The sequence below is a fragment of the Sycon ciliatum genome, chromosome 8 (assembly GCF_964019385.1).
Source record: "Sycon ciliatum chromosome 8, ocSycCili1.1, whole genome shotgun sequence".
In the NCBI taxonomy this organism is placed as follows: domain Eukaryota; kingdom Metazoa; phylum Porifera; class Calcarea; order Leucosolenida; family Sycettidae; genus Sycon; species Sycon ciliatum.
The window spans coordinates 13,203,299-13,216,505 of NC_088650.1; positions in this window are offsets into that span (position 1 = coordinate 13,203,299).

Genomic DNA, 13,207 nt, shown 5'->3' on the forward strand with positions numbered 1-13,207 from the left:
TTCCCGTTGAGTTTGCCGGTGCACCATGTGCGTACCAGCGTTCCCGATTGCTTTTGCCTAGGCCGAGTTTGTATTGGTGCATCCCCTTTGAAGTTGTCCAGCGGGCACCACGTTTGTCGTGTGTGCCTGTTTGAAGTTGCCAGGCCAATCCTGTAACGCGCAACCGTTTGATGTTGGCGGGTTTTTTTTTTGTTTTTTTTTTTAATCACATTGCACATACCTACGGAAGAAGGGGGAGACAAAACGAAGACGAAACAAAAAAGACAACAATGGGTGTGCAGGCGCTACATGAGCTGCGCTGGTGAGATGCAGTGGACTCCCCCGACCAAGGGTCTCGGGATCGGCGTACACAGCAAGCACCATGGGAGAGGGGGGGGCGAGAGGAATGGCGGAGAGAGAGAGAGAGAGAGAGAGAGAGAGAGAGAGAGAGAGAGACATGTTTGTCAATTGTGCTTGTTACAAATTGCTCTGCTCCGAGATTAACAAGGCGATAAGAATAACGAGCCATGCATTGGCTTGTTGTGCCCAATGGCTCTTTGCGTGACATGACAATTTGCTATCATTGGTGATACTTACATGTATTTCAAAGAGTGACAACTGTGAGGAAAAAAAGATAATGGCAAACCCCCCCCCCCCCACAACTAGGTTCTCGGCTTGGTGTGCTGTTGCGAGCAAAGTCTTGCAAGCATATTGCAATGCGGAGTAGAGACGAGTGTATTAAAATAAATATTATATCAATGCTTGGCCGTACGGTCTTGTGGGTGTGTGCACGCACTAGGCATTTCCCAAATCGGCCGGCCGAAATATTCCCCGAAAACTGTATTTTTTGAAGAAATCAACCTGACCTTCAACGTTGTGGAGTGATTGCAACATTTTCGCTGCTTGTCTATTGTTCCTCATTGATCTGCTCACCTCTGTACACAAATGGAGACCGCCTCGATAGGCTTAACGGCCTCTGGGGAATCCTTGAAATATATTAAAAAATTCAAAATTCTTCAACGTTGTGGAGTGATTGCAACATTTTCGCTGCTTGTCCTTTGTTCTTCATTAATGGCCTCTGGGAAAGCCTTGAACTATATTTAAAAATTCAAAATTCTCTCCGTCCTTCTTCATTTTTTCTTTCTTTTGGTGAAATTTCTGTTCGGCGAATTGGCCGCTCGGTGAACTGTCATTCTGTGAGTTGTGCATTCGATGAAATGGGCATTCTGTGAACTGGGTATTCGGTGAGCTGTCGTTCGGTGAGTTGTCAGTCGGTGAACTGTCGCTCGGTGAATTGTCGTTCCGCGATATGTCGGGACACCTCACCGATCTTTTCGCCGAATATGCAATTTTGGCACTGAATTCGCCGAAAATAGATGTTTTTGTGTCTCGATAGGATGCAAATACTATCCCTGCAACCATTGTACTGCAAAAGGTGACTTCGACTTAGGTACAGGTGGAATCCTGATAATTCGAATATGGCTTAATTCGAACATACCGCTTAATTAATTAGAAGTTTTTCCAGGACCGCGTACATATTGAGTTGTGGGTTCATGTTTGGATAATTAGAATGTCCGGATAATTAGAAGTTTTTCCTGGCATTTTGAGGTTCGAATTATCAGGATTTCACCTGTATTACCGAAATCGGTTAGCAGGAAAAGACGACAGAATCAATGGCTGTGAAGAAATCGCCGATAATTGCGCCGAATTTGCAAATTTCGCACTGAATTCGCCCAAAATCAATGTTCTAGTGCCTCTAAAGCGTGCATGTACATGTACACCGTATTACGAGAGGTGAATTCAAGTACTGCTTGGAGCCGAATTCTGACTTTGGGGCTCATAATATGGCCGAATTTGGACATTCGAAAAGCCGATTAGTCGAAAAATCGGGCCGATTTGGGAAATGCCTAGCGGGCACACTTGGGTGTGTGGCGGCAAGTGCACGCGGTTAACTGAAGAAGCGAAGCAACACATCACCCAACTCCACTACTTGGGTTGGTGAGCAGTATGAGACATAAAGTGCGGGGGAAGCTTTGCGAAAATGAACTGTACATACCGAACGCCAATGTCTAACGATACTCCTGATGCATGACACTATTGTGGACGAGTGGACTATGATTACTACAATGTAGTAGTTTTGCACGGTGTACTTTTCCACGTATTGTGCGTGACGGCTCATCCGGAGTGCAATATTTAACTGCCTGGGGCAGCAAAGCAACACACCGCCCAACGTGGGTGGTTTGTGAAACCCAAAGTTGGGTGGTTTGCTGCGTTTCAGCTTCGAATTGTAGTTAGACCGCATCCTGTCCACACCTGCAGTATATGGCTGTCAGAAAGTGGGCTTGCTTCCGCAAGAGTGACCATCGATGCCACTTCACTCTCCACAGTGACAGCGCCCAACTTCTGGCCAAGGCCCGTATACTGCAGGCCATGGAGGTTCTTAGAAACCAGCTCTGAGGGCAGCACCAGCAGTCGCAGCCACAGCAGCAGAAACAGCACCTCTGCCAGTGTTCTGACTAAACAGCAACAACAGCAGCCGGGTTCAACGTCCTCCTCCTCCCCGTCGCCACCACCACCGCCGCCACCACCACCGGCAGACTTCATCTCCACTCCACTACACAGTGGCCAAAAACGGAGAAACTCCCACCTCTCCCCACCAGAGGCTGGAGACCTGAAGAGATCAAACGGATCTGCGCCACAACATGACCAGCATGATGCGCAGCCACCCCAGCAGGATGCCCAGTCCTCTCATGCCCAATGATGGATTCCAGACCTCTGCGACTGCTAGTGACTAATGCATTCAGCCTGAGCAACAAGATAGGTGCCCTGCAGCATGCAATCCTGCAGTATAATGTAGACGTGGCAATAGTAACAGAAACGAAGCTCTGCTCAGATAATTCCTCCCATGAGTTGACCATCCCAGGATACTCACCCCCAATAAGGAAGGATCGAGATGCCCATGGTGGCGGTGTGGCAGTGTGGGCTAGGAGTGAACTATCCATTACCCACCACGACGATATAGATTGCCGTGATCACGAGCTCTTATGGATTTCCCTGGCAATGCACTCCGGAACAAAGACTGTTCTGGGTGCGCTCTACCGGCCTGGCTCTTGTGCAGAGACAGGCACCAGCCTGATGGACTACCTAGACAACACTTTGGATGATGTCCGCCGTCTTGGCAGCAATGTGATAATTGCAGGGGACTTCAACGTGCATAATTCAGCCTGGCTACATAGTAGCAAGACTACCCGAGCCGGTGAATGCCTGGAGGAAGTCTGCGCAGCACATCATCTTGTCCAGCATGTCACCCAGCCAACCCGCGGCAACAATACTCTCGATCTTATCATCTCCGATTTCCCACACCCCGTATGCACCACAGCCTATGCACCACTTGGACGATCTGATCATGCCGTTATCATTGCCGAGTTTCTCCAACAGCATCCACGACGCGAAGATCCTGCTGTTCGACAGGTTTGGAAATACGCCCTTGCTGACTGGCACCGCCTGAGAGCCTACCTCCGCAACATAGACTGGCCCGCCAAGATCCATGGGTGTGCGGAGCAGTCCTGTCAGCGCGTAACTGATGTCATCATGCATGGAATGAAACAGTTCATACCATCCAAAGAGCTTGTGGTGCACCAATCCAACCCTGTATGGTGGACACCGGACTGTTCTAACGCCAATCATGCCAAGGAGCGGGCATGGAAGCTGTGGCGACGCAATCCCCGCAACGATAACCACAAGGTCCAGTACATCACAGCTGTTAACCACGAAGTGGAAGCGTGTCATGCAGCGCGATTAGCACATCAACGTAGAATTCGCAACAAGCTTACTGCAGGTTCCCTCCGGGACAAAGAGTGGTGGTCAACCATCAAGAGCGCAGCAGGCAAGGGACGTTGCTCTGACATCCCCCTGCTGACCAACCCTGCAGGACAAGAGTTCCACTCTTCTCGTGAGAAAGCCGAGTGCTTTGCAGCGCATTTTGCGAACAAGTGTAGCCTTGGCAATAACGACCTCTGTGCTGCTGACCTGCCTGACCTGCAACGACCTGCCTATGCCACGCTAGTAGTATAGAAGAGGATGGTTCTGGCTCACCTGTTTTTTTTCGAAAATTTTCTAAGTATTGGAAATACAAGGGGATGGTTCTGGCTCACCGGTTTTTCCAAATTTTTCTTAGTATTGGAAATTAGCGGAAGATGGTGTATTAGGGGCGAATGCGTTATTAGGGGTAAATGGGTATTAGTGGTAAATCTGGTAAGTTTTGCGCTCACTTTATAATACTTACTTACTTTTTTTAAAAACTTTTTTTCACCCAAGAGGGTGGTGGCGTTCCTGCGGATGGCGGAAAACTGGGCCTTCGGCCGAGTCTCACGCGAACCGTGATTTTTTTTGCGCTTGGTTTTGCGCTTACTTTTGCGTTAGTTTCTTGAAATGCACTGTTCGCGACTTGTAGCAATTTATGCTGAAGAAGAACACCACCACACACATCAAAGCAATTGCCTGACTCAAGCTAATAGTCCTAAACTTCTCTTTCTCTGTTCTCCTTTTTACTATTAACACCGCCCTACTGGAAAATATGCAGCGAACAACAAAAACAACACACAGGGTGTGTATGGAAGACGTACCTACCGACGTGCTGGAAGCAACTCAACCGACTAGAGGCCTCGGCGTCAGCGTTGCAACTCGGCATCAAACACTTCTAGGCAAAAAATAGTGAACGGATTGTGACCGTACAATATAGTGTGCATACTATTATGCATGTACATGCGCATGTACCCTTTTTTTCTTCAAGATAGCCACAAACGGGTCCATCAAGGTGAAAGTGCAGGCAAAAAAGCACAGGAATGCACACAGCGATGGCAGCCGAAGCAGTGGAGGTGGGGCAAGAAATCTGATCAAGGGAATCGGCATCAACACTGCGCATGCACGCCAAACCAAAGCGGAATCGACAAAATAGTGCCATGCATTAGTCTTATGTATCACTGCATTATCTTCATTACAAAAAAATTCAACTAAAAAATAGCCGCTAACGCGGGAATACAAATATATTTTCTACAGAAAGCGAGCAGAACTAGAAGCGGCAACATGGTAATAGCTGATGTTGACACCACATTCTACCCCACAAAACAGTCACATATCGCTAAAAGCGCTACTTTTAGGAAATAGCCGCTAGCCATGACAACTATCAAACACAGGAAATAGCTGCTAATAGCATGAGAGGGAGTGGATGATACGGTTATAGTCACTATATTCCAGCTGCCAACACTGGCAAATGTCATTAATACAGGAAATAATCCCTAGCAATGAAAAATTTCAAACGCGGTAATAGCCGCTAGCAACGTGTGCATCAGAAGCTAATATTATGGTTTTAGACGCCAAATTCCTGCAACTACCACTTGCAGATGCCGGTAACATAAGAATTAGGCGCTAGCGATGACAATCTGCATTTATCGCAATAGCCGCTAAGCACACCAGTACTAGACCCAACATGATTTTAACCGCCATTTTCTGACCACACACGCTGGTAAGTATCATTAATACTGGATATGGTCGCTAATAATGAAAGTCCACTGCGGTAGCAATAGCCACTATCAACACTGGAATAGACATCCATTAATCGTAGTTTCTCCGCTACCAGTATTTTAGCTTATCAATACCGGTAGTAGTTAGTCTCCTACAACTTACTTGAAATATGTTAGCATCTCTTCAGTCTTACTCACAATGGGCTGCAGTGAGGGAAATACTAGAAACTACAGTATGTAAAGGGTATTAGACCAGAGGTAATCAGTATACGGTGTTGGCCTTGTGGTTCATTGCTGCGATTTCGGAGCAGAGGATCGCGGGTTCAATCCCCGTGTGCGCCGCCACTCTGGTCAGTTTAAAGCAGGCCTGAAGAGGGTGTGGTCGAAAGATCTGGCCGGTATCCGGTTGGATTTGGTACAAGATCTGGTTCATCAGTGCTTAGGGGCCGGACCAGTTTCTCCCTCATTGGTACCACGCAGACCAAAACACACAAAGTGGCTGAATGCTGCCCATGGTGGAGGTTCTTTTTTTCTTTTTTTCTTCTTTTTTCTATTCTTTTTTTCTTCAGCAGCTTAGTACATCTAGCTGCTTTTTTGTGTATTTTGGTTGTTTGCTGGATGCAAAGCTTACGAGCTTTTGTCATGCAAGGCTAACTTTTCGGCTAACTTTTCGGCTAACTTTTCGGCTAACTTTCGACAAACGTTGTGATTAAAATTGTCCTTGCCATACACAAACACATCACGAACGCCAATGATTGGTTTATTGTAAAGTGTGTTCATTGTTCTCAAGTTCAGTTCCATTCCTGCAAACCACCCTGAAGATGTCACACCCTAAAGCATGTTCTCTCTGGAGTTTGAGTGTCAGTGGTTAGTTCATGTACAATAGAAATTGAGAAACGACATCTTACCTGTAGGACTACGTCCGTAAAATGAAGTGATTGTTTGATATATTTAAAGATGTGAAAAATATTTCCTCCATAGATTGAGAGGACGCAGTTGGCAGGAAAATGTGTCGCATGATTCAGATATTAGTGGCGAAGAAGCTCTTCTGACTGACGGAACGAATGCTGGTTTTCAATCGATTTGACTGTCTTGACACAGGGGACAACAATGGACGCCAATAGCCATCAGCTAGATACTCCTCGCCAGATGAAAAGACATTATGATCCAGGAGCTAAAGTTGAGGATGAACCACCGGAGAAACGCGCTAGAGAAAGTGATGATGGGTTTGAATTGGTTGATGTTGCGCGACGAGGTGCGCTAAAGACGTACAAGATGGATGTAAATGACTTGGATCTCGTGGTGAGTTTGGATGCGAATTATGCGGCCATTCGCAAGGTGATGGAAATGGAAATAAAGAGGAATAATGGAATCAAGGTGATGCTGGTAGTGAACATTCGGATGTCGAAAGAGAACCAGGGAAAGGTTATCAACCAATCTCCTCATTTTAGATCCAAGACGAAGGTCCTGTTGAACGAATTACAGATTGCTGGTATCACTAACGAGATGATGTCAGATGTACAGAAAATGGTGGGGCAATGGATCAACGAAGGTTCTGGATGGATCATCGACAGAGTTCTCAGCATGGAATTAAACATTGCACGATATCAGCCTATGAAAGCTGGTTCTTACATCGATCTTCCGCCATACTTGAAGGCTAAAAAGGCCATCATCAACGTTCAAAACAAAGACGACCAATGCCTTAAGTGGGCGTTATTGAGTGCATTACATCCGGTCAAGAAGAACTCGACACGTGTGAAGAAATACATTACCTTCGATGCTGATTTGGACTTCGCAGATATCACGTTCCCTGTAAAACTGAGTGATATTCCCAAAGTTGAGAAGCTGAACCATTTGGGCGTCAATGTGTATGGATATGATGAAGGCCTGCATCCCCTTTACATCTCTGAATGCGAGGATCCCATCTGCATACTCTTGATACACGATGAGGAAGAAGTCAAATATCACTACTGCTGGATCAAGGATTTCAATCGGTTATTATTCGACCAAAACAAGAGAGCCAATCGCAAGTACTTTTGCAAAAGGTGCTTATCTTCCCATAAAACAGAGAGCGCTCTGACACGGCACAAGGAAGATTGTAATGGCGTTGGAACCGCCCCTAGTAGGATTGTGATGCCCGACCAGGACCAGGATGGAAACGAGCCCATTCTCCAATTCAAGAACTTCAAGAATATGATGAAATGCCCGTATATTATTTACGCTGACTTGGAGTCCATAATTCAACCTGTTCACGAACAGGCAGGAAATGGGACGGTCCGAACCGGTATTCACGAGCCGTGTAGTTTTGGTGCCGTGGTGATACGGAGTGATGGTGAAAAAGTAGACGAATGTTTCTACCGAGGCGAGGACGCGATGGAGATTCTGTTTGGATGGCTGGAGTCAAAGGAACGGGATTTGCAAGTGGAGATGGAATCAAGAAATAGCGCTTTCGATCCTGCGCAGCTGAGTGATGTAGAATGTCGAGCGCATGCGGATGCTACGTCATGTTGGATTTGCAGCCAAGCCATACCATTGGAAGGTACTATGACACGAGAAGCTTGGGAGACGTACCACAGATCCTCGAACTGTGGAAAATGCCAGGTGGAATTTGACGAAGATTGCAGGGTCTACAAGAAGAAGGGTTTCGACTCCAATGGTCAATTTGTAGATGCCTGGTGTTACGGGTGTGTGGTGTCTCAAAGGAAAGTGCACGACCATGATCACATTACAGGAGAGTACCGTGGAGCAGCGCATAGTAAATGCAACTTGGAGCTACGGATTCACCCTTATCTCCAGCACATTCCCATAGTATTTCACAATCTGAAGCACTACGACGCTCACCATCTGATTTCGTTCATTGGTGGTGTGACGAACGTGGAGACGGTGGACTATGTGAATAAGTATGGCAAGTCCAAGTCCAGACAGGTGGGCGGTATCTCAGTGATCCCAAACAACATGGAAAAGTACATCAGTTTCACATGGAGGCAGTTTCGCTTCATCGACAGTTTGGCGTTTCTAAATGCCTCTCTCGACAAATTGGTGAAGACCACGCCACCGGAGGCTTTGGTGTATACTAACACACTGGAAAAGCCGGATTTGATGAGCCAGAAAGGAGTGTATCCTTATGAGTACATGGACTCGTTTGCAAGATTCAATGAAACGGAGCTGCCATCTCGAGAGTCATTTCATTCAACATTATCAGGTTCTGGAATCAGCCTGGAGGAGTATGAAAGGGCGCAGCATGTATGGCAAGCGTTTGAATGCGAAGATCTGGCACATTACCATGACATATACTTGCAAGCTGACGTATACCTACTTGCTGATGTGTTCGAAAACTTCAGGAAGACCGCTTTGAACATATACCATCTGGATCCTGCTAACTACTATACGTTGCCGGGGTATAGTTGGGATGCCTTGCTCAAACTCTCCAATGTCAAACTGGAATTGTTGACCGATGTTGACAAATACTTGTTTGTCGAGAAAGGCAAACGAGGCGGTATCAGCATGGCAAGTCATCGATATGCCAAGGCGAACAATAAGCATATGGACGACTTCGACGAAACGCAACCATCATCCTATATCCAATACTTGGATGCTAACAATCTGTATGGATGGGCAATGTCACAGTACCTTCCAGTCTCTAATTTCCACTGGATCAGTGAGGACCTCGACACCATCTTGGGCACAGAAGCGAACAGTGATGTAGGCTACATTGTTGAGTGTGATTTGGTGTACCCAGCGGAACTTCATCGATATCATAACGACTATCCTCTAGCCCCTGAGCATTTGAAAGTTACCGAGAGTATGCTCTCGCCGTATCAACGAGACATGGTGCAAGAGCTTCACACCGGAGGGTTGGATTGTGATAAGCTGGTGCCCAACCTGATGAATAAGGAGAAACATGTGCTGCATTACCGGAATCTACAGTTGTACTTGGATCTGGGAATGAAAGTCAGCAATATACATCGAGTCCTGAAGTTCACGCAAGCGCCTTGGATGAAAGACTACATTGACAAGAATACGGAGCTGCGCAAAGAGTGCAGGAGTGATTTTGAAAAAGACTTCTTCAAATTGATGAATAACAGCGTTTTTGGCAAGACTATGGAAAACGTGCGCGGTCGCGTCGATCTCAAAGTGTTACGAACGGAGGAGGAAGGTGATAAGTTGCAGAAGCTGATTAACAAGCCGACATACAAGCGCCATGTTATCTTCAATCCTGACTTGGCTGGTATCGAAAGCCAGAAGGTGAAAACTACCCTGAACAAGCCTATATACGTCGGTATGTCAATCCTCGATTTGGCTAAACATCTGATGTACGATTTCTACTACAACCATCTCAAAAGGCGGCACAACATCAAGTTGCTGTACACTGACACAGATTCTCTGATCATCCAAGTGTTTACAGATGATCTGTTTGAGGACATACGTGAGAATATCGAACTGTATGACACCAGCAACTATGCGAAGGACCACCCTTGCTACAGTGAGAAGAACAAAAAGGTTGTCGGCAAGTTCAAAGACGAACTCGGAGGCAAAATTATGACAGAATTTGTTGGAATCCGTTCCAAGGTGTACAGTTACACTGGTGAGGCGAGTGGTAAACGCGCCAAAGGTGTAAACAAGTCTGTCTTGAAAAAGACAATCAATCACGACGACTACAGGATATGTCTGCTGGACCAGCGAGTCTTTCACCGTGAAATGACCAATCTACGAAGCCACAGGCACAGGATCTACAGCGAAACTACCAACAAAGTCACACTGTGTCCACTGGATACCAAGCGCTTCATCACAAGTGATGGAATAATGACACTGGCATATGGATATGTAGATATACCTCAGCATGCATTGCACAGGAAGAATGGATAACTAACGTACATTATCTCATCGTTGCCGTTGTCACTGACCCCCAGTTCAACCTAGTGTCTGCCTCCTGCAAAGACATCATCATTTTATATCATATTCTATGTGTGAAAGAATTCATGGTGATTACCACCTACCCTTCTCTCCTTTATGACCAAACACCATTTGTTCGGATGAAAATCTCTCCCCATTCTTCATTGAAGCATTCACATTTTAAGGTAGTTGAAAGCCTCCACCGTGACAGCAATATTGATAGTACTGATACTTTTGAAGGACATGCAGTCCTTTCACGGTTTTCTGAAAAGTGACTGCAAGCCCTAGAACTCAGTTTTACAATGTGCGTGGTGTATCCAATTGGCCTTTGTAGACTAATGCCATGATGAGCTCATTTTACTAATACCTCATCAGACTTTATCAACCTTCCAAAGGCAACAACCATATTGTGTAAATGATCCCATATTGATGAAACATGACACTACGAATGTACGTACACATGACATTGTATGGCAGAAATTGAGCATGCCACGTGCAAATGCATGATTTTATTGATTTTATGAGCCTTGAGGATGGGTACACGTACACATGCATGCCGGATTGTTTGCATATGCGTATCTAGGGCTTCTTAGGTTTGTGCGAATAATTATGGTATGCAACCCCGGAGGCAACGCACGAAACATACATCCCTCCTTGTGGGCCTGATTGAGAGTCATTGCTCGGTTAGCATTCAAACTTCCAAAGGCTGCCTCAAAATGTAGGAGGAGAGAACATGCACAAGTATCCGAAATCCGGTCACAGTACTATTAGGTCAGAACATGGACAGAAACACCACATCCAAGAAGAGCCAAAGAACAGGGCAAGTTAAGGATGGCGCACATAGTAAACATAGCGGGGATGGTCGGAAAGGATATAATTATCATAAACCCTTTAGAGCTAGGACCGTACCTGAAGCGGTGGTACACGACCCTATGCGACCGCTTGCGGTCGCATAGGGTTCGACCCTATGCGACCGCAAGCGGTCGCATAGGGTCGTGTACCACCGCTTCAGGTACGGTCCTAGCTCTAAAGGGTTTATGATAATTATATCCTTTCCGACCATCCCCGCTATGTTTACTATGTGCGCCATCCTTAACTTGCCCTGTTCTTTGGCTCTTCTTGGATGTGGTGTTTCTGTCCATGTTCTGACCTAATAGTACTGTGACCGGATTTCGGATACTTGTGCATGTTCTCTCCTCCTACATTTTGAGGCAGCCTTTGGAAGTTTGAATGCTAACCGAGCAATGACTCTCAATCAGGCCCACAAGGAGGGATGTATGTTTCGTGCGTTGCCTCCGGGGTTGCATACCATAATTATTCGCACAAACCTAAGAAGCCCTAGATACGCATATGCAAACAATCCGGCATGCATGTGTACGTGTACCCATCCTCAAGGCTCATAAAATCAATAAAATCATGCATTTGCACGTGGCATGCTCAATTTCTGCCATACAATGTCATGTGTACGTACATTCGTAGTGTCATGTTTCATCAATATGGGATCATTTACACAATATGGTTGTTGCCTTTGGAAGGTTGATAAAGTCTGATGAGGTATTAGTAAAATGAGCTCATCATGGCATTAGTCTACAAAGGCCAATTGGATACACCACGCACATTGTAAAACTGAGTTCTAGGGCTTGCAGTCACTTTTCAGAAAACCGTGAAAGGACTGCATGTCCTTCAAAAGTATCAGTACTATCAATATTGCTGTCACGGTGGAGGCTTTCAACTACCTTAAAATGTGAATGCTTCAATGAAGAATGGGGAGAGATTTTCATCCGAACAAATGGTGTTTGGTCATAAAGGAGAGAAGGGTAGGTGGTAATCACCATGAATTCTTTCACACATAGAATATGATATAAAATGATGATGTCTTTGCAGGAGGCAGACACTAGGTTGAACTGGGGGTCAGTGACAACGGCAACGATGAGATAATGTACGTTAGTTATCCATTCTTCCTGTGCAATGCATGCTGAGGTATATCTACATATCCATATGCCAGTGTCATTATTCCATCACTTGTGATGAAGCGCTTGGTATCCAGTGGACACAGTGTGACTTTGTTGGTAGTTTCGCTGTAGATCCTGTGCCTGTGGCTTCGTAGATTGGTCATTTCACGGTGAAAGACTCGCTGGTCCAGCAGACATATCCTGTAGTCGTCGTGATTGATTGTCTTTTTCAAGACAGACTTGTTTACACCTTTGGCGCGTTTACCACTCGCCTCACCAGTGTAACTGTACACCTTGGAACGGATTCCAACAAATTCTGTCATAATTTTGCCTCCGAGTTCGTCTTTGAACTTGCCGACAACCTTTTTGTTCTTCTCACTGTAGCAAGGGTGGTCCTTCGCATAGTTGCTGGTGTCATACAGTTCGATATTCTCACGTATGTCCTCAAACAGATCATCTGTAAACACTTGGATGATCAGAGAATCTGTGTCAGTGTACAGCAACTTGATGTTGTGCCGCCTTTTGAGATGGTTGTAGTAGAAATCGTACATCAGATGTTTAGCCAAATCGAGGATTGACATACCGACGTATATAGGCTTGTTCAGGGTAGTTTTCACCTTCTGGCTTTCGATACCAGCCAAGTCAGGATTGAAGATAACATGGCGCTTGTATGTCGGCTTGTTAATCAGCTTCTGCAACTTATCACCTTCCTCCTCCGTTCGTAACACTTTGAGATCGACGCGACCGCGCACGTTTTCCATAGTCTTGCCAAAAACGCTGTTATTCATCAATTTGAAGAAGTCTTTTTCAAAATCACTCCTGCACTCTTTGCGCAGCTCCGTATTCTTGTCAATGTAGTCT